Here is a 23,429-nt window from a genome sequence, read left to right on the forward strand (position 1 = left end):
GCCGAGGATAATGAGACCACAGGAGAACAAAGGAAGATGCAATTTCTTCAGGCTAAAGGATTCAGTGATGATGTCACAGAGAAGATGGGACCAAGAGGAACATTAAGAGATGATTTTATTCAGGGAATGGAAAAAAAAAAAGGAGAGAGAACATTCCAGATAGGGGGAAGATGGAAAGGCAATGTCCCCGCCTAGAGCAGGAGAGACTTAAATCCATGTGGAAGCCAGGTTTAAAAATGGCCCCAATGATGGGGTGTAATACTTCTGAGGCCACATCTTAAAAACACTGGTTTATGCTTTGCTGTCTTGGCTCACTTGCTCTGTGAGAAGCTAGCTTTTGTGCCATCAGAAAGAGAGTCGTGTGGACTCTGAGACTTACAGCCAAAAACCAGCACCAACTTGCCAGCTGTGTACTGGGCCATCTGCTACAGGCTAATCTCGGCGATCTAGAAGAAGCTTCAGGTGACTGTCACCCAGACCAGTGTCTTGACCAGAATCTCATGAAGGATCTTGAGCAGAAGACACCCAGATGAGCCACTCTCCAAACCCTGCCTCACAGGAAGCAGGAAGTAAAAAATATCTACAGTTGTTTTAAGATACATAGTTTTGAGATAATTTGTCATTAGTAATAAATAACTAATATTAGTAATAGATAACTAACTAATAAGAACTAATATAAGTAATAAATTACTTATAATAAAACATAACTAGTAAGCAATTTGGAAGATGCTGAGTAAATCTGTGTGGCTTTGATGGAGAGTTTACAGACAGGGTTTGTAAACTCAGATTCCTCCAGTGGCTGGGGCTGGACAATTAAAGGAGTGAAGTGACACTTGACCAAGTCAGGGATCAAAACGTGGCAGAGCCTGTGACAACACGTGGAAGGCTTTCCTCGGCACACCTGCCGGGCTCCTTTTCTGAGCAGGGCAATGCAGAGCCTGCAACTTTGGGAAAACTCAGGGAGTGGGTAACACAGTGGACGTGGTTTGGTATCACAGATGGAAAAATTGAAATTGAAACGCTTATTCTGAAGACTATCATTACTTAATAGCTACATTCAAGATAATTATTCCAGAAATGCTATTTAGAATACACTGAAGGGGAAAGTATTAGAGAAAAATATATTTGGAAGGTGTCAATCATGAAGACGTGAAGAGGATGGAGCATGAGTTAGAATTACAGACATATGAATGAAAATATGAATGAAAACCCTTAGAGGAAACAAACAATAACCAGGTTATGAATAATTAAAGGTAGAATTCCTCATTTAAAACCTTTTCCTATTATTGTCTTGAAATCTCACTAAGTTTTTGTGCCATGTTCGAATGTATGCTCCATGAGACTGGGACAGCGTGATACTTTTGTACAAGTTTGTCCTGATAACTTAGAACACAACCTTTTTCCGTAAAGGACCAGATAGTCATTATTTTAGGCTTTGCAGGCCTCGTAGTCTCTGTCCCAACTCCTCAAATCTACCATCACAGCATGAAGAAAATACTGCAGCTACAGATAATACTTAAATTCACGGCCGTGGTCGTGCGCCAATAAAACTTAATTTACAAAAAGAAGGATGGATTAGATTTGGCTCATGGGTTAATGATTGGCCAGTACCTGGCTGAAACAGAGAAGGCCAGTGGCTGGCCAAGCGCAGTCCCAGACCAGCAGTGCCAACACCAGCATCTCCTGAGGTTTTGTTAAAATGCCGACGGGGGCCCGCAAGCTGTGTTTCGCTAGGCCCTCAGGTGAGTCTGACGAAGGCAGGTTTGGGAAACGTTTGCGCACTCTTGACACACACTTGATACATGGATGAACGAATGAGTTGCATCTCTGTGCATGCTAACTTTTGCCTCTATTAAAATCCTCTACCAGATACTACTTGCCATGTCACGAGATTCTGTTTGGCTGTTTGAAGTCTAGCTTCGGGTGGTAATGATTCACGGTACCCTACCAAGCGTGCTGCGGCTCGCAGGCGCTCCACCACCTAAAGGACACTGAAACTGCTAACCTAGTACAGCTGCCTTCTTTTCCCCCAGAGAGAAAGAACTTGAGGCCAACTGTGGTTAACTAATTGGGCCAAAGGAACATGTGATTACTAAGAGAGCTCAGATTATATGTGAGGCATATTTATTATACAAAAATGAGTGGTTTTTTTTTCTTTATGTATTTGGGCTTGGCAGAAATACCAAACATTCAAGAAAAGGAAAAAAAAAAAGAGTAGCAACATGACCTATAGGTAAGAAAACAGTGATGGTGCCTTATTTTTCATAACGGGGTCACAGTGATATTTTATTGTTTTCTTAATTTATTAATGACCAGGTGGAGTTGAAGTTTCCAGATTCTGCTCGGCTTCATAGACTGAGCAGCCAGTAGTGAGCGTAGGAAGGGAGGAAGGCTGGGAAGCAGAGGAACAGAAAGTCTCCGTCAGCCACCAACCACCAAGTCCCCCCCACAGGAAGGGTTGTGTCCACTGAGCCACAGCAGGAATGAATCAGTGGCAGCAAACAGAGAGATGCTCCTGCCTCCCTAACAAGGTGATGGACACGAGATGGTATCTCGGCTCAAAGCTCAGAGAGATAAGAAAACTCCTGGGCTAGAATTCACAGAGAAACCAGTGGGTTCATGCGTATGTGTATTTAGCCAAAAAGCCAGAGACCGTCGCTAAATATTTCTGAAAAATGTGGGTTTGAATCCAAGGGAAGGGAGGTTTCCAGCTGGTATGTGCAGTGGCCTGCAGGGCAGGTAAAACGGAGTGAAATGACAGGGATCAGGCATGAAACGCAGCGCCGGGTGCATCCCGGAGGTCTCACTGCTGTGATCACTGCCATCAGACGCCCTCTCCCGCCTCACGTGGACAGGAGCCAAGGGGGTCCCACTGCCCCGCCCCTGCCCTCAGGGCCCTCACCACTGCCCTTCCAGGCTCTGGAGGTGAACGTATCATGGCTCCCATGAATATACCTGCATTTGGGACCCCTGCTCTTGAGTTTGCCTGGCAGCTGGGCTCAGCTGGAGTGGAGAAGCCATTTCGTTTCCCCCTCTCAACCCTGGAATAGGTTGAAGCAGGCGTTCAAAGCCACTGTTGATGTACAGAACTCAGCCTGTGTGCTCAGTCCAGTCAGTGACAGTGGGCGGATGCCTGGCAATGCGGGCAGGCCGGCAGCTCCTGGAGGCCCCGCAGGGTAGCCCTCACCACCCGCCCTTGGTGAGCCTGCCCTTGGAAGTCTGACTCGCCATGGGCCTGGGAGAAGTCTCAGTCCATCAGTGAGTGAACTGAGTGTTCACCTGGGCGCCTGCTCCATGCCAGGCACTGATGTCACCTGAGTTCAGGAGGTGACCGTGTTCAATCAGAAAGCCAGTTGCTTAACTGATAATGAGCAGAAGCTGTTACAAGAACTGGACTAATCAGACTATGCAATGAACATACGCCCTCCATGTGGCCAAGCTACACGGGGAACCAAGTTGTAATTAGAGCGCCCGTGTCTCAACGCAACATGAGAAAGAGCTCAGGACCGAAGCAGAGCACTGGAAGTCTATATGATCAGAAGACTCTCTCCAGGTGGGCAGTTTTCACACGGGAGGTGAAATCATGATTAGAATGTGTTCGGTGAGCACAGATTCAGGAAAAGAGCAGAGGGGTTCAGCCCATGTTCAAGGACATCAGCTGAAGCAGCCAGAGACTGTCACTCAGCCAGCGGATGAAACCACTCCAAAGGCTGAGGCTGCTCTAGGCTGGACCATGAGCATGTGGTCCTGGGCACCGCCCACCTGTCCTTCTCCTGGGATCGCATGGCTCAGAGATGCTAAGCACGTTTTGTGTGTTATCTCATTTAATCCTTGTCCAGGTCCCCGCCCAGCCCAGAGAAGCCTTCCCTGACTTCTCATGACCCTCAGCACTGCGGTCCTTTCACAGCTCATCACTGTCTCGTGATTCAGTCTATATTATTCTATTGATTGGTCACTGACTGCTTCCCACAAAGGATGCCAGTCTCAGACGGGCAACAACTTTATTTTCTGCATAGATGCATTCTCTATGGCTAAAACAGTGCCTAGCACATTGCAGGAGCTTACTAGATGTTTGGTGATTGAATGAATATATTGGTTAGTGGAAGGTTGAGTAAATGCATGGATGTATGAATTTACCAATAACTGGAAAGGTAAGCTATTAGCATCCCCATTCTGCAGATAAGGAAATCGAGGCCATGAAAGCTGTGCTACTTCCAAGGTCACCCAGCGAGCAAGTGGGAAGCAGGGATTCAACCTGATTCTGACAGGCTTGAGGACTCTCGCTCTCTGTGGATGCTGTTTCTTTGGCAAAGTTGATATATCTGGGGACGTTCCATCTAAAGCTAGACCCCTGGACCCTGGGAGTCAGAAGAACCTCTCTTCTGCCAATCTCACTACTTTTGTGACCTCATCCGGTGAAATTGCTTAATTAACCTTCTGTGGCCCATATTCTCATCTGTTAAGAGTGGGAATGAGAATAGCTACTTGAAGAGTCGCTCAGTTCATCAAACAAGAGCTTGTGCGTGTCCTGCACACACCAAGGATTGTCGCAAGGACAAAAAAAGCAAATGGGATAATGAGTATGTAACACTAGTACGAGTTATTATCACAAAGGCTCAGGGACAAGAGGAGAAATGGACTCTCCCTTGGCCATGTCATCAGGGCCTATTTTAGGCTGAGTTCCTAGATGGCCAAGACCCTGGTTGTTTCATTCACTGCGTAAGGACCTTCTGCCGGCGTGGGGAAGCATCAAGCAGGGGAAAGAGCTGCATTCATGGTGCTAAAAATTCTAAACTCACAAATTATTTTTTCTATAAACGAAGGATTCCCTACGTGCTTTTATCCAGCTCATGGCTTTAAATACCACCCACGTGCTGTTGTCCAAATGAATTTTTCCTGGCCAATCTGTCCCTAGACAATCAGACCGTCAAGGCCGTGTCTGCCTCCCATATCCATGTGCCGGTTTGGCTCTGCCTTAGTCATCCCACAGCCAGCCTGCACCCGGCATGGCTAATACAGAACTTTATTTTGTGTTTTCCTCATTTATATTCCAATCATAAAGGCACAGTATGTTCTGTTCCTTAAGTCAAATTCCCAAGACTCATTCTTGATTTCTCCTGTCCTTTTTGTTCCTCTCCACCTGCAAAGTAACCTGAAAAAGCTGTCTGCACCTCCTACAAAATCCATTTTAGGTTTATCTATGACTGATCACATCCACTGTCAATATTTAAACCTGCCCGCCCACCCCTCCCCCCAACCTCGCTGCTGCAATAGCCCCGTTACTGGATGTCCTGCTTTGACGCTTTCTTCCTGCCTCCAGAACCATTCACACAGCAGGCACAAGGGCTCTTAAGAGTGTAGAGCTGGACATGCATTTCTCTATTTAAAGGCACGCTATAGTCTTCCATTGTGTCCAGAATCAGAGAGCTATTTCTTACCACGGCCGACAGGCCGAGCTCTCGCTATTTCTCACAGTGCAGTGATGGTGGCGGAGTGACAGATAAAGGAAACATTGACTGGAAGGGGTGAGGGAGGTCCTCTGCCTTTGGACAGTACAGGCCTGCTTAGCACTCAGGACACTGTTGTGTGCAGGACCCAGGTCTGATCTACGAAACTAGTTAACACTGTGACTCGCACAGGGCTTCCTCCAGCAGCTTCTCCCTGAACTCACTCACCATGAAAAGGTTCCACTTTGGGGGAATGAGCTCAGCGGAAGCCATGCGTCCTCCCTCAGCTACGCTTCCACCCAAGACACTGCAGAGTCCACCTCCTGCCTATCTGCCTCGCCAGCATCTTTCCAGACCACTCTTCCTGTTCCCGAGTTCACACACCTGGCCACACTGGCTTTCATTCAGTCTCTTGAATGACCAGGGCTATTCCAACCTTAGGGACATTTTACCAGATGTTCGCTCTGCCTGCAATGCTTTCCCGATATTCTTCACGGAGCCAATTCCTTCTCCTTTAGTTTGTACTTTATCACCTTCTCCTGGACATCTCTGCTGATTATCCTGCCCGAAGGAAGTTCTCCCATTGGTCTTGATCACAACTTGATTGTCATTTTATTCTTACTGTATTTTTACAGATCTCATCAAAACCTATTATCTTTTAAATTTGTTTGTCTCTGCTTACTAGATGACCATGTGCTCTAGAAGCTCAGTTCCAAAAGGCAAAACCTTGTCTGTCCCCCTGGTATCCAGCACCATGTGTGGGACGTGTTTAGTACACAAGATGAACCCCCACCATCCACAACAGCACATCCTGTGAGAACTGTCAGGGGTTGGCATTACCCGTTTAGTAGAAAGTGTTATTAACTAGTAATATTTCCCTTTATATTTTTCATATTTTAGTAAGAAACTATCCTCTTTATCTCTTTTTTTTTTATGGAAATCCATTCACATTCATATGACATAGAACCCACTCAAAGAGCAAAGGTAACTTTTTTGAGCAAATGTGGGTCAAATTCATTGGCAGAAAATGTGTGCCTATAATGTACATCAAAAAAAAAAAAGCATAGCATTTTCTCCTATATTTCAGACCACTTTTTTCATCGTACTTATATTTGGAGGAATACAGGATCATAATCTATGGCATTCAAGACTTCATGCATCTCAAAGCACGTTCACTTGTCCAGGATCCTGCTCATGCGCCCCCTCCCTGATACACCTGCCTGCCAACATCAGACTGCTGCTTCAAATCCACAAAATTCACCTCAAATACTGATGCTTCTGTGAAGCCTTCTGTCTGCTTTTTGCACATTTTGTGCCTCTCAGACCTTATGCCAATGTACTGTAGCTAGCTACTCACAGTGCTAAGCAGTGGGATGTATTTGGCTCTGAATCTAAATGATTTTCCTTCCCGAATTCCTCTTTTACTTGTTAAAACTGAAGTTACATATGTATGACTGAACTATTATGCTGTACACTAGAAACTGACCCAACATTGTAAACTGATTATACTTAATTAAAAAAAAAAAACCTAAACTTACAGTAGAGACCATGGCCTCAGGGAACGAGTGTGGTGTTTCTAGCAGAACAGAAAGCAACTATTATGAAATTCTTACTCATTTTTCTAAAATGGCTTTTGAAACTTTGCAAAGAGGCAGTATTTTGGGAGAAAATGGCTTTGAGTCTCAAAAATTTAAGTGCATAAACACATGAGCAGAATCATGAATAAGTGAACATGCTTGGAGATGTTCAGGAAAGAGTGGATAGTCCAGAATGTTGAGAGCACAGGGTTCTCAGGTCTGGTAGACCGGCTCCACCATGTTCTCCCTGTTTAATTTGAATTCATAGATGGAAAAGACCCTATCTTAGCCATCATTGTATTTTAAGTGCCTCATATAAAACCTAGCATAGAATACAGTAAACACAGTAACTATGGTAAGTTGATCTGAATTACTGTAACATTCAGATTATTTACTTACCGAAAATTCTACAGCAGCAAATAAAAATGAGTATTATCCTGGAAAGATACTAGAAGGTGGCACAAATGCAGTGTTGTATATACACACTTTCTCCCATGTTAGCTAAGAACCCATCCTGAAACTGGGTTCCCAGGAGTCAGTATGCTCTGTATTTTATCTGCAGGATAACCTATTTTCATTTACATGTGGTCCACAAATTCTGGTATAAACAACAAATTGCAAGCATTGTAACTGACTAATAACCGTTGATGTACATCCCTAATACACTACTTTCAGGCATCTGTGTTCACCTCTTGGTCTAGGAGAGAAGGTTACAGCCATCTCCTTATGTTTCTGGAAGTTTCAGGAGCGCACAGATAAAAGACATGAAAAACAGGCCAGTGCCCCTTCTCTCCAACCCATCCTCTCCTTCAGATGCCAGAAAATCCAAAAGTTCACAGAGAAGACTTAGAGTTTCTCTGTTCCCATGTTGCAAGGTGACCACTAATCACATCAAACCTACTTCATAAATACGGGCATTTCACTCCATGCAGAATATTTACAATATTTTTTACGGTGTTGTATTAGAACTCACATATCATGATGACTATTTTATTAATGACCCTCACACCACCAGTAAGAATAATAATAATAATAATAATAATAATAATAATAATAATAATAATAATAATAATAATAATAATATTACTCGTTATGATTTGGTTTTTAAAACCATCTACTTTTCTTGGGGGAATTGCATGAACTGTGGAGTTCATTTTGCTAAAGATTTCATTCAGCTTATGACCTAGTGTCTCAGATGATACGAGCAATTTCCTCCCCTTTCACCCAAAATGGATAATTTCCCTCCTTTTGTACCAAAATCACAATGCCATGAATGGTCTAACATTTCTGCATAAACAAGTGTGTTCCATTTTTCTTTTTACATCAAGAAATTAAATAATGGTGATGTCTTAATTCTAAAAATAGTTGTTTCATTTTCAACAGCGCGCTGGTATCTCTGGGCAGAGTGTATTATTCTGACTTGTGCTGTGCAAAAGAAAACCCAGAGTCCATGGACACTGCCTAGAGCTCACAGGGAAATCTATGGACAATTCTTTATTTTGAAAAATCCTTAAAAACCCTTAATTGGACTGCTAAACCTTCTGGGCTGGTATTTTACTAAGGCAAATGTGTATCAAACTCAGACGACTATCCATGGTAAATGGCCCACCCCTGTGATTTGTGCGGACGTGGTACTTGTACGAAACATTTTCACAGATGACTGGGGCAGCCACCTTGGCCTGCGCACGTCAGGTTGGCAGGGCTGCTTCCTCCAGTCAGAAGCTACCTCCCTCACCATGGGGAAGAGCCTCTGGGAATTTTCTTCAGAAACGGCATTTTGCACTATCTGATGTTGCCTACATCTTGCCCATCCATGGACTGTCACGGGGTCTAAGCTTTCCTCTAGACACAGCTGGTCCATGCCATTCAACCTCCTTCACGGAGTGAGAGATGGCATTTGACTGCACCGAGGATGAGAGACAGCCCTCTGAGACAGGAAGATGTCACCAGCCGATCTGGGATGGACCATAATTCTTTGGAGCTTAACATAAGCCGACATCAGAGTACAACAAGAGGGGTTGGGTGGATGAAATAAAAGTCAGGACAGAGATCCAAGCAGGGAGGAGGACAGTATAAAATGGATGTTACTGGTGGTCACTGAATTAATATTTTCACCTTAATGATTAAAATAATGATAACAGGTGAGGCAGAGGAAATGGCTTTCTCAGGGGCACACAGGCGTCTGCTGCTGAGACAGGCGTCTTCTGGTACCAACATTAAGGTTCTTGACATTTTCCAATAATTTTATCCTGGTTTGAAAATACTTCATATTTTCCAATGAGCTCTAAAAAGATATTATATGGAAATTACCATCTTGGTTATTTCTGAAATAATTTCTAGCATGTTAAAAAAAAAAGATTGAACAATTCATTTTTGCATTGCTTTGTTGAGGAAAGGAGCTTAAATGCTATATTTTAATACTAAAGATGTCCCAAAGATGTGTTGCATTATACAGTAACTGTCACAAGAAGATTAACTACCACACAGGCTGCACCACGAGCAGGGAAACTCAATGATTTCTATATAAAACTCATAAATGGAAGTGTTCATTTATTCATGATATTCTAACGTATTCTGTACTGTTTTTCTAAGACAAGCAATGCATGGCCTTTCAGTTTTATGCCATTACTTAAAATATTTGAAGAAAATTGTTCATCAATCTCTGATTCTATTATTACACTCAAGGGTAGGTTAATTACTATCTCCTGGGGTCATTTTTAGCAGGAAATATTTAATGGATTGCTACCAGGGCATGGCACCATGACAGGTAAGACCTGACTTACAGTTGCTAAAAGATGACTAATGTGAATTATTTCCAGAACACAGGATGGCAGGAAAAAAAAAAAAAGACAGAGCTTGCCAAGTTAAACTCATTTTTACCAACAATGTGCTGATTTTCAGAGTATGATCTCTTTTTCATGTCCACCACAATAAGAGAAGCAGAAAGCCATTAGATTCCTTAACAGAAACTGAAGAGTCACAGGAGAGGGCCATGTTTTTGATAGTCAAATAGAATAAGAAAATAAAACCTCCAATCTGTTGTTTGGTAAAATTCTACCTATATGGCCAACAGAACATCACGTGGAATTAAAAATACAAATGGCCAACAGGCACATGAAAAAATACTCAATATCACTGATTATCAGAGAAAGGCAAATCAAAACTACAATGAGGTATCACCTCACACCAGTCAGAATGGCCATCATTCAAAAGTCCACAAGTGATAAATGCTGGAGAGGCTGTGGAGAAAAGGGAACCCTACTACACTGTTGGTGGGAATGTAGTTTGGTGTATCCATTATGGAAAACAGTATGGAGATTCTTCAAAAAACTAAAAATAGATTTACCATATGATCCAGCAATCCCACTCCTGGGCATATATCTGGAGGGAACTCTAAGTCAAAAGGATACATGCACCTCAGTGTTCATAGCAGTGCTATTTACTATAGCCAGGACATGGAAGCAATCTAAATGTCCAAGGACAGAGAACTGGATAAAAAGGATGTGGTATATGTATACAATGGAATACTATTCAGCCATAAAAAAGAATAAAATCATGCCATTTGCAGCAACATGGATGGACCTGGAGATTGTCATTCTAAGTGAAGTAAGCCAGAAAGAGAAAGAAAAAATACCATATGATATCACTCATATGTGGAATCTTGAAAGAGAGAACACTAATGAACTTATCTACAAAACAGAAGCAGACTCACATATAGTAAACAAACTTATGGTTACAGGGGGAAAGGGGGTAGAAAGAGATAAATTGGGAGTTCAATATTTGCAAATATAAACTACTATATATAAAATAGATAAGCAAGTTTCTTCTGTATAGCACAGGGAACTATATTCAATATCTTATAATGAAAAAGAACATGAAAAGGAATATATATAATGTATGGGTATGAGTGAAACATGATGCTGTACACCAGAAATTGACACATTGTAAACTGACTATACTTCAATTAAAAAGAAATAATAATTCACCCGCTGGTTTCAAGTACTAAACAATGAGTAGAATTTTACTAAGCTTGCAGGTTTCCTTTTGAAAAATGAAGAAAAATTTGTGCATTATGAAAACAGCTATACATCCTGCACCACCCCACTAATCCTCACCATATCACTGAGCAGTGCTTTACTTCAAATCTAATTATTCTTGCAATCTTCATGCAATTTCTACAGATCTCTCCTGACCAATTAGTATTTCCCTACAAGCTGCCCCAGTTCCACAAACCCAAGCTGAGAATCATAGTGTGATTTTACTTTATCGCCCTACTTTGTTCAGCTAAAGTCTAAAGAACTTTCCAGTTAAATTCTCAAATATGAGAAGAAATGGTTGAAATGTGGATCCCATCTTTTGTGCTTCTCTTTATTGGGCCTCAGACTGAGCTCTTCCTTCTTCCCTGGACCAACTACTTCCTGCTGATGTACACAACTCAAACTCTCCTTTCACCTGGAAACACCTCAAGGACCTCAGTACATAGTGGCATACGTAACTATATGTTACGAAACATGGATTCCTATGGGACTGATAAGCTCAGTGCTCTCGTTAAAAGTTGAAAGCTGTCATAAATTTCAGAAGCAACTCTGCAAAAACTACGAGCCAAAATGACCATGACTTTGCTATTTAGAAGCTTTGCCCCCACAGCTATCACCTGGTGAGTCATGAAAATGGCCAAACCAACAGCCACAGACTGGGTACAAAATCATGTCTAAATCCGCTAGTCCCCAAAGTTCCTCTACCATCTCTAGTAATAGAAAAGAAGCATGCTGGCATTTGGACAGGAGTCATTGTAACTCCATTTTACTCCATTACACACCTCATGTAGCATTCAAATTTACTTAGAAGGCTTCAGGATGAAAATCTGATTATTTTAAATGAGAACAAAAATGTAATCAAATGGCCATAAGACAGGCAATGTCCTTACCATCACTGGAAAATAATATAGCATTGGCCTCTCCCTTGCTGTTGAAGTGGATTCCTGTGTCTGATATGAAAATGCATATTGACTCTTACACTTGGAGCCCCAGACAAGTCAGGTCACACCTAATACAGATGATGCACTTGATCTAAAATGGGCTGAAGACATGCATCTTTTTCTTCATGCCCATCTTGTTTGGTTCTTGTGGATGGCCTAATTGGTAGAGATAATTCTAGAAAGCACAAAATCAGGGCTGAATTGTCTGGATTGCCTGTTGGAAGAGGGCTAGCAGGGTGGGGGTAATGCTTTCTGGGTAGCGCTGTCTCCCCCCATCACTGGGCCACCTTGCTTTTGAACAGCACTTTACGCTTCATGAGTCGTTTCTGTCTGTTTCTGAGCATGAAAACAATACCGTAAAATAGATATAAGGGAGAGAAACCCTCCCGCCAGTTACACATGAACAGAATGAGGCTGGAAGAGCTTACATGACCCACCTTGAAGGCAAGCGCTAAACATGGAACAGGAGACCCAGGAGCTACACTGTCCGTCCCTTGGTCAGCAGACGACAGAGGCTATGATTTCACGGTTTTTTCAAAGACTCAGGAGCATCTTAAAACATGACATTGAAATTATACTGAACCGAGATAACAACCTGAGTGTGCTACTTGTCTTTCTTCTGCAATCAGACATCATGATGTACGTGTGTAGGCACCTTGGAGAGTTATCAGGTGATGAACTTTATTCAAAATAAAAATTTTACCAAAAGAGTCTCCTCCTAAGTTGATTTCTTGTCTTTAATAAAAATTAATGTATCTGCCTCATTTTCAGCCTTTTGACTGCTCTATAATTATCTGTGTGTTCTGTTATTACGTCATCAATTGTTTTATCTCCACTGTCATTTTAATCCTAGTATCCATTTGCATTAATCTCATGACGAAAAAATCAACATCTTGCTGATGTTAAGAACATTTCTGATGAAATCCTAAAAACCAGATACTAGTTTTTGTTTGTTTGCTAGTTTGTATCTTTGCTTTTGGGGGCATTAGAGGCATAAAATAGGCTTCACACCTTTGGATGTTTGCTTATTTCCAGACTCACAATGGTTAACCCCAGGTCTCAGCTTATAGGTCATGGCTAATCGAGCTTACACAATATTTGGTGGTTAGCCAATGGACAAATTTGTTTTTGTCTCAATTTTATGCTTTTACAATATTCCATCAAGTTGTGATATAAGCCAAGTATTATGGCAGGACAACTCCTTTCTTTCTTCTTCATGATTACTCATTTAGTGGAGGAGATGAAAAAAGCATCAGCAAAATCTTCACCGAACTGTCAAGACAGTAAGACTTATACTCAAAAGAAACTTGGGCTTATAGATTTGAGATCTGTTTTATTTTGGGTTCCTAAACAATAATGTCAAGAATTCCTCTCTCTCCACTTCACTTTCCAGTTGTGTCAGTTGGAAACACTGTCACCACAAAGGGACAGGGAGATACCAAAATGCAAAAGCTATCAACCACGATTCTCTCCTCTGCTTGTCACACGAGGCTAGGAGGAAGGGACTGGTCTGAGCAGCGATCGGGCATCTGTGAGCTGGAGGGCACCCCCTGGGTTTCCCATCCTGACCATAAAACATCATAGCTGAGTAAAGATAAGATTCTTACATTGGCAGAATTTTTTTCCAGTTGCCTACTGCTACTTAACAAATTACCCTCAAACTTCATTTTGTTTTCTCACACTTGTGCAGGCTAGGGATTCACTCAGCAGGGACATTCCAGGTGGGCTCTGCTATCACAAGTGAGGTGCTCAGCTCAGAAGACTCTCTGGAGGTCGGAATTTGGGGGCCCCGGCTGTGCTCCCCTGGGTCGCTCCACCAGTTCCCTGCATCCGTTGTCAGGGCCTCTGCTTCTTCACATGCACCGCTCCCCCCACCACACCCCGGCCCTTTCCCTCCCACCCACGCCCCCCTCTGCTGGAGCAGGGGGCGGGGCTTCCCAGAGAGCAGCGGTGGGCGGGCTTCGAGAGTCTAAGAGAGGACACTGCCTGGTTTTCCAGAGGCCGAGCCTCAGGGGCTGCACAGCATCACTTCTGCTGCGCTGTGCTGGTGGGAGCCAGTCACAGGCCCAGCCCCGGGGAGGAGACCCTGCAGGACCAGTTCACTGGGAGCTGCCTTAGTAACCAACTATCATTGTCAAGAACCAGGAACGCTGCAGCTGGAGTCCTCACCTGCCGATTCCCCAACTTGCCCCAACAGTGACGCTCTCCCCCTCCACATGTGCACCATCTCCCTTCCTCCCCGCACCCCCATGTGGGGTCACTCTGTGAGACCTGCCTCTGTGCCCCTCAGCTTCACTTTCAGTGACCTCACTTTGGAGGCTGGAAACTGGCAGTGGTGGGAGTATTCCCACCACAGAACACTGGCCAACACTCCACATCAGAGCTCGCTTTGTGGTGCGTTGTTTCTCCACTTACTTTCGGTGGAGAGTTTCCCGACACACCCTCCTCCCCACCCCACTCCCAGGCTGCCGCGGGGGCCTTTCTAGCCCCCAAGTTACTAGCTCAGAAAGGATGGCCTGATAATGATGGAAGGGTAGGATCACGGCACAGGGAGCCAGGCTCATCTGAATGCAAATCACAGCCCCACTGTTCATCACTTGTGTGGTCTGAGGCGAGTGACTTGATCCCTCTCAGGTAAAACAGAGACTAGAAATGTGGCTATGAGACTTAAGTAGAGATATACATTTTTAAAGGTATTTAAAGAAATTTCCAAGGCTCAGTGTCATTGGTTTTGATCTTCCCAAGGATGTTTTTCTGTCGGTGGGGCTTAAAGCACCGGGGAAGGCTGGGGTCCTGGCCAACTGCACCATGTCTTCTCTACCGACTGATGGCTATTCCTGGCAGCAGCAGCGGCCGAGTGCCCTGGCTTGGACAGGCTGCCCTGCAGGACTTGCTGGCTGGCCCTGCCTTTGTGCAGAGGCTGTGTCAGTGACGGCAGCATGTTCAGAAGTCAACCAGCTACACCCCTCAGACCACACCCCACACGTGTGAGGCTCCGCCACTAATGGTCAATTTCTGTGGCTCAGACAGTGCCATTAGGGTGGCCCTCTAAATTTCCTAGATGCTTTATCTCAGAACAGTAGGAAAGAGAGTCTAGAAAGTTATGCTTATGTAGGATATAAATTAAACATTTACAAAGGAATTACTATAGTAATCCAAAAAGAAAAAAAAAATTCTCCAAAGCAAAACATTAGCCTTTGATAACGACTCACATGTCACATAAAAATGCATTTGCAAAACTCATTTTATCTTTAAACATGGCCAATAATTATCTTTTCCACCTAATAATTTTAACCCTGAAGCACCAGGATGGTACAAATGTTCCAAAGTCACCAATGAATAGTCTATCATGCAAATAGTCAATGGTCACACACAAGTTTGACCCAGATTATTCCCTTATTATCAAGGAGATGCACCCAATACATTTCTCTAGTTTTTATCACTGTTTTTGTTGTTGTTGCTGCCAACCTAGAAACTGACTTTATTTTTCAGTATTGGAGCTTGTTGTGCAGTAGAATAGCAGACAGAAACACCTAATCACGATGAATAAGTGAGGTCTGCAGCATCTCAAATTATAAACTTATGGCTCTGAGACATGGGCTGTAAAATGCTGAACATAAGCCAAAAAAATGTCAGTTGAAATGACTTGTTTTTGAGGAAGCTTCTCGCATTTAATAAGATACATGGAATACACAGAGCAAATGCAGTACAAAAAGTTAAAATACAATAAAATAAAGTGAAATATGCAGCTTCAACTGCTCCATAAATGTAAAAGAGTTGTGGTTTTGATTATTTTGACTGGAGGTAGGGTGAGGAGGAAGATATGTTGAGTATCTAAATTAAATGTTATTCCTATGGGCATTTGCAAAATACATGATCAATCTGCAAGCAGATTTGGTGTTTGGTTATACTTTAACAGAGCAGGAAAGAAAAACAGGTTTTTGAATTTTAGCTTATGATAGTGATCTAACTTGCTAGAAACACAGTGGGTTTATAATCAATATTTACACGGACACTGCCTGTCTAAATTGATTTTTAAGTGGAATGTTTGAATGCATGACTCAAATCACTCTTAATCACTGCTAAAATGAAAGCCAGGCACATTAGTTAGAAGGTCATGGTGTCATATTTTCATAGCCTTCATGGAGACATACAGGACGCAGATTCTTTATTGAATAAAGGAAGAGTCGAAAAATGAGGGAAGAGGGTAAGAAGGACTTGCAGAGAAGGCAAAGAGAACCTTGGAGTTTTCACATACTTCTCTACCTACAAGCTCAAGAATGAGCGCAGGAAACAGAATGGAAAGAAGCAAATTGCTTCCTTAATTGCATAACATATGTAGTAGATTACTACCAGTTACTCACAGTAAAAGAAAAAGATAGACACATGAGAACCTTGTTAACCTAATTAAAGCTTCACCGATACACATGCTTCTGAAGAGTCAAATTTTGAGGCTCGGTTGTGATAACGAACACGAAACCAGACATGGCCCCTTAAAATGTCATCACTGCCACAAGAGGTTACATGTGTCCTCAGTGAGTTCTCACAGTAACCTATGTAACAAAGATAACTCCCTTTCTAATGCTTTTAATATAACGGACCTTTGGAGGCTGCTGCTGATGGATCTACTACAATTTTCAAACCTTCAGCGAGCCTCAATCTTCCTTGTTTACAATAAAGCGCTTCAGTCAGGAAGCAAATGCACGAATCATTGTAAATGTTGCACTTTCTTATTAACTGATATGGTAATTCCTCCTACATTTACAATGTTTTAAATTGCCTTTAGAAGAGTGGCCAGGGCTGAACTGCTGAGGATGGGGCTAGGAGAGACCCACAAAGAACTTTGAAAACCCAGTGCGGCCTGTTTTCTAGTGTCAAAGATGAAAGTAGATTAATAGTTTAATTAAACATGATAGAGACTCTAGGTATTGTAGCTATGATTCCTTTGACCTCACGCCGGGCGGCCCAAGACGTGGGGAGGGAGAGCACTGAGGTTACATGTTTATGATGTGCAGCTGACTTGAAAAGCATACCACGCTAGACAGAACTTGTAATTAACCAAAAGGTCCAGTAAATTATGAGCTCAATAAAATTTCCTGGGTGCCAGAGTTTTCAGAACTAGTTAGTGCATTCCTAATTTATTGGCAAAAACTTCATGGACTTGCAAGGAAGATAAATAAAAGTGCCTGGATGTAGAAATAAATATGTATGCTTGACAAAGCTGAAATACACTGTTTACAGCTAATGAGGAGGCGCCTGAGCATTTGGCTGTATGTTTTATATCTAGAGCAGGGCAGAACATTAAAACCAACATAACTGATAACCTTGGCGCAAACGGCATAAGCCCGCACTTCCCATTATTCCCCAGAGACAGAATTAATTAGTGCTTGTCAAAACCAGTGATCCCCTGCCATAAAACTAAAAGTAATACAGAGGCCGTGAATGGTTTGGCTCCATTCCAAAAATATTTCTCTTCTACTTGGTTGAAAAATACTGCACACGCATCTCTATGCCGTATATATACTTCCTTTATCCCAGATACCTCATAAAGAAACACAAACAAATACATTAACTCTGCTGGCTACGGTTCAACACCCATTTATAAAATGCCTTCTGTGTGGGGATTCAGAGAAGAAAAATACTTTGAGTTCAGTTTAGTGGGGAGCAGATAGAAGGGTCATTTCAACTCCAGGTGTTAATGGTTGTGATGGGAAAATATCCAGTGAGTTATGGGGACCCAAAGAGGGGCATCTTTCGGAACGTGGAAGGGAGATCAAGACAAGGAATTGGTAAGAGACCACAAGGCAACGCTGCCTGTGTTACTGTAGACAAGGCTCTTTCACAGAGAAACTCTTTTATGAGAGCAGGTTAGAGGCCACCCACCCCATGCCACTCCCTCTGAGACTGCTGGCCCTCCGTGCACCCCCTCTCCTGACCAGCTCCTATGCATCGGCAGGTTTCAGCTCCTGGATCCCCTCCCCAAAGAGACCTTTCATGACACTTCCAAGTTCAATCCCCTTCTGAGTCCTGCCCCTTCTGTCCTCTCTTACAGCACCCAGTTCTCCTAGACAGTATCACCATATTTTGTAATCATTATAATTATTATTTAACTTTATTGATTATTTACCTTTACAACTCAAAATGTGGTCCACAGACCAGGCACATTAGCATTACCTGGGAGCTGGTTAAAAATGCAGAACCTTGGAGCCCACACCAGACCCTCCTAAGATGGAATCTGTAGTTTAGTAAGAGCTGCAGGTGATTCCTACGTACATTAAAGTTTAGAAGAAATGATCTGGGGTGGGGGGATAACTTAGTGGTAGAGCGTGTGCCTAGCCTGCACGAGGTCCTGCATTCAATCCCCAGTAACTTCATTAAAAATAAACGAGCCTAATTACCTCCCTGCCGAAAAACAAAAGAAATGATCCACAGTCCTTTGCACTTCAGTGCAGTAGACCAAGCCACATGTGGCTACTCAAATTAATTACAATGAAAAAAATCAATTTTTCAGTAGCTATATTTCACATGTTCAATAGCTACATATGGCTAAAGGCTAACGTACTGGACAGTGCAGCCAGAGTCCTGTGCATCATGGCAGAAAGTTCTCCTGAATGTGGTGGAATATAACTTCCTTGAGACCAGAGCTGTTTCTTTCTCACTACTGACCACCCAGAATCTGCAGCACCGAAAACACCGAGGACAGGCATGCAAGGGGTTTTCTTAAATATAATAAACAAAAAAATGTTAAAGTGCTCCAGAAAGTACCCAGCCCACTGAAGGTGCGAAGTAAATGCTACCTCCCTTCCCTGTTACTTGTGACCTTCAAACCACTTCTGGGACACGGGCCATGAACAGGTGCCATATGGGCTGTATCATCAACAAACAAGCTTTTTCTTCTTCTTTTTTTGTAAGTAGAGATCCTTGGGTTTCTTTTTCTGGAGACCAAGACTTAGGACTGAGGAGTCATGCCTCTGACACTAAGTTAGTCACCTATTTTTAGATTTGACAGTCTCAAGAGTGAAAAACCACCCTTTCCCCAGAATCTAGCTTCATTTCCCTCCTCTGATGACTATCTAATACAATTAAGTTGGGATTTAAAAAAAATGAAGTATGAGAATTTTCACGAGCAAGTGCCAGAATACTCAACTTGTCTTAAGAAAATAAAAGAATATATTGACTCCTATACCCAAAAAGCCTGGGTTTGGGGTTTTGAATCAGATGTCAGCAGCATCTGATCTCATCCCATTTCAGTACTAATTTCCTACATATGAGGTTCATTCTAGAGTTCCATGTGGTAGAAAGGTGGCGGCCAAGATCTCAAGGTCTCTTTTCTTCCAAGTCACACCCAGCAGAAAAGGACAGATGATTTCAGAGAAAGGTAGATTGAACGTCACTGGCTTTGACTGGGGAACATATCCTCTCTGATCAAATACAGTGGCGGGGAAGATATGCAGGGCTGATCAATCAGACCACAGTCACACGCCCAGTCCTGAGCCCACCTCATCTGAAAAACATGGAATAAGAGAGAGAGAGGATGTGGTTCCCAGAAGAAAGTCAAGGAGGTGCTGTCAGTAGAAAACTGAATGGATTCTGGGTGGCAAAAACAACAAGACATCTACTACATGCCACTTCCTTGAAAATGAATGAATGAATGAAAGAGTTTATTTGTGTGTGTGTGTGTGTGTAAAGTAGAACCAATTATGAAACTGAACTAGAGTGTTTAATTAACATTACTAATCACTATTTAGGGCTATGCAAGTGTTTGAGGTGGGGAATGAAGAATTTGTAACCGAGACCCGTAGCCAACTGTAGTTATAAACATTAACGGACTTTAAAGTATCTATTCTTTCATCTGTGCACAGGTGATTCATACGCACAGAGTGTAAATCTACTCCAGACCCAAAGGGGGCTCTGTTTCACATCTCCAGCCTCAGCTATACTATTTTGTTTTGATTTCACAGCTCAGCGAGCCCTGGATCCCTCCCAATATCTTGGGTGACTGTTGGCTACAGTGGAGCAGAGTCTTCGGTTACCAACAGGTCTTTCCATCCCTGAAGGAATGATTTCTCTATGAAATATTGTTATGTTTCCTCTCTGGGACAATATTTTCAGTTGACAAGGCACACTGGGACGAAATAAAATAATTCAGTTCAATAATTCAAGGTAAAACTATAAGCCAAGTGTCCGGCAATGGCTGCAAGTTTTCAGAATCTAATTTTGAGACACGGAGCTCACAGACTCAACCTCACCTGTACATAGTGCTCACAAATTGGGGACCTAGGCATTCCACCACGAAGGAGGGGACCCAATCCACTGGGTGGTGCTCAAACGAATGCCTCTGTGATACTGTTGATAAAGACTCTCCAGGATCCAAATGGTAGGCATGTGGTACATATATATTTCCCCCACAAACATAGGATACTAGCACTTAAGGGGCTCTAGATACAAATTAGTTGGTATTTTCAAATTGTACCCCTCTTGTGTGCTAAAGGCACCATAGACACATGTTAGAGAGAGACTTCCTATCAAATGAAGCAGAGCCAAGCAGACAGTGATTCACTCCCTCACCTTCCCGTTAACTACAGGACTGGATGTTTGATACATTTCACGGCTGAAGCTTGAGCTAACATTTTTTTAATTGAATGATTTAAGTTGTTTTAACAATAAAGACAGGAGTGTGGCCATTTGATGAATTCCATTAAAAATAATAAGGTAGATCTACATTTGCTGATATGCAGTGACCTCCAAAATCTACAGCCAGGTGGATAAAACAAGGCACAGAAAGCTCTGAATATATATACTTGCATAAACATCAAACAAAGACAAACAGCTGTGAGTGGATTAATATTAGCAAGAAATGTGAGAAGCTGGGACTAGCTGTCTCTGGGGTGGGGTCCCAGAGGACAGATCAGAGGTGAAGTGGGTATTTATTTTTATGTACACACACCTGTATTATTTGAATGCTTTGTAATTCCACTTTTTAAGTGCATCTCCAAAGTGTTTTAAAGCCACTGATTTAGTTAAACCATCTCATTTTACAGATAATATGACAGGCGTGCTCAGGTCTGCCTGGGCGGAGCCTCTAGGGCAGAGGGGCACAGCTGGACGTCAGCACTGGGCCATGGGGCTGGCTTCGTGGCAGTTTCTGCCTTCGATGAAAACACAGCTACTGCCATGGATTCCTCTGGGCAAAACAGAGTGAAAACCTGGAGCCCTTTGCTGAGGAATCCCTCAGCGCTGTAAGATTCCTTACCCAGGGCTGCCTGCTGACCTCCGTCCCGAGCACGGTCCCAGGAGAGGCTGAAGGCAGATGCTGAGAAGCTATGCTCATGAAGAAGCGCCCCTGCCCTGCCCCTTGTGATGCTCAGAGACACCCTTGATGAGCGCCGTTCAGAGCCCTGAATCCCACTCCTGTGCTTTTCAGCAGAGGGAATCATCACACTCCTCCTCCTCCATGGGTGCCAGGGCCCACAAGAGTCTTACATTTCAGGGCATGGTGTCATGCCAGCCAGAATTCTCTTTGCTTTAGTGGCTGGAAGTCCAAAGGTATTCCAAAATTCTAAGAGCGAAAGTGGCCATTTCACACTGTTCATCTGACATTGTTGGATTCCTCTGTTTTAACTTTTTAATCTGGACACGTGTGCCTGCTTTCTCCAAAAGGAGGCATTTACCACCCAGAAAAAGGTGCCCATCTCTATGGATTAGAAGCACAGGGGCCAGGGAAGCTCTACCACTTATTCACTGTGTGACCTTCAGTCATTTGCCTCAGTTTCTTATCTCCAAAATGAGGATAATCAAAGTACTGGCTTCTAGGCTGTTGTGAGATTCAATTAGATTATGCACAGAAAACAGAGCGCAACGCCTGTATACAGTAAGCACTCAATACATGTTTAAGAAGGAAAACAAAGCCAGTTGTTGGCAATGCTATCTCTAGTCTTTATCCCTCTTGCCGTCTAAGCCCTGGCTTCTAAATTCTACCCCTGGATTATTTTCTTAGGTCTCTCTAGTTTGAGCCACTTGGGTGTAGGATGATTTGGCAAATGGCATCCAGTCTTCCTCACAGTCTTGGCCTTGCCTTTGCTAGGCAAGCTCCCTAAGGACACCCACTCTCTCCAGTCCCTGACGACCAGCTTAAGGTGCTCTTCCAGGAACAGGGATCAGATATCAATCATCTGCATTTTCATTGTTCTCTTATCCACCCCCTCCTCTATCAACATTCCGTCCATTCTTCCCTCATTCATTTCCAGTGTTTACTATTTCAGATCGTGCCACACATTCAACAGGTGTAAACTCAAACTACTGGACTTAAACCTACTCATAAGAGGAATTCAAAATTTCCCTCAGCTCCATAAGTTGTCCTGCTGCGAAATATCAGGAAAAAGGGGTGACGTGGTCCTTGTATTGCTGGCCATGAGACATTTCTGACCATTCCAAGGCTAGAAAAGACTGCAGGTACATGGTCAGCTCTGTTGAAACCCACTGAAAAGTCCTTAATGCTAGAAACGAAGCCTTGGAAACCATATAATGTAGGGAAATACAAAAACTCACAGCCTACCCTTCACATACGTGCAATAATATTTACCAAGCCTGAAATAAGCAACCTCCTATTATCCTACAAAATTATAATTCAGCGGATAACACTGCCAACAAATGAACAGTAATTGTACATGGGCGTGTTGACCTCATTTTCACCCACATACGGTGTGCTTCCCTTTATTCAAAGGTCTCAGTTACAGTGAACTCATTAGTTTTGAGACCAAAATAAACAACACAGTTGGACCTTGCTTTTCTCATCTGTTAAAAGAAAGGGTTGGGGTATGTGCTATTTTAGGGCCCTTCTAGTTCTAAATTGCTATGGTTTCTCTAAATTTGTTTCAAGTTCTTAAGCTTTTGATGTTTATGTAAGGCTAAATATTGGCCATTTCTAGGTCATGCTTTACTCAAATACACCTTTCAAAAAGCAGCTAAAAATGAGTTATTTACAGAAGAATGCCAGCTAATCTATGCAGAAGGAATGACAGAATTAGAGAATCACCATTCTGTTAACCCCATGTGATTCAGATGGTTCATCAATGGATGATACAAGCTTTAGGTCTGGGGAGACAAGCGGAGTCTCATCCCACAGGTCACTTACTAATTGCAAAAAAAAAAAAAAAAAAAAAAGATGAATCTTATAATACAGACAATCTGGTGGCCACCCCCATAGCCAAGCGATCGAACCCAGCACCACTAACATTAGGAACCTCTTCACGCGAATGAAATACACAGAAACACCTATTCAATCTGAATCTAATCAAGCCAAGATGTAAATTCTAGTTTACAAGAAATAGAGGACACAGAAGAGCACATTATAACCTCCTTAAGGAAAAAGGCAGAAAAATATAGAATATTATTAGACTTTACAAAAGCAGGAGGGCACTGTCTTAT

At 42.8% G+C, this 23,429-nt stretch overlaps 1 protein-coding gene and 1 long non-coding RNA gene across 5 annotated transcripts in view; both read right to left on the minus strand.

Moving 5' to 3' along the window:
* The window catches only part of MACROD2 (mono-ADP ribosylhydrolase 2), a 1,866,240-nt gene that overhangs the window by 315,879 nt on the left and 1,526,932 nt on the right, over window positions 1–23,429 (minus strand). The window lies entirely within an intron of this gene.
* On the minus strand, window positions 1,338–23,350 carry LOC116657925. Of its 2 annotated transcripts, none has more exons than XR_004313100.1 (3): window positions 23,340–23,350; window positions 18,217–18,222; window positions 1,338–1,453 (listed from the first exon to the last, which is right to left on the minus strand). It is a non-coding gene; the product is annotated as an uncharacterized LOC116657925 (long non-coding RNA). The 2 variants fall into 2 exon arrangements; XR_004313099.1 differs by lacking the exon at window positions 1,338–1,453 and adding an exon at window positions 8,125–8,199.

Source organism: Camelus ferus, chromosome 19 (assembly GCF_009834535.1).
Source record: "Camelus ferus isolate YT-003-E chromosome 19, BCGSAC_Cfer_1.0, whole genome shotgun sequence".
Lineage (NCBI taxonomy): Eukaryota > Metazoa > Chordata > Mammalia > Artiodactyla > Camelidae > Camelus > Camelus ferus.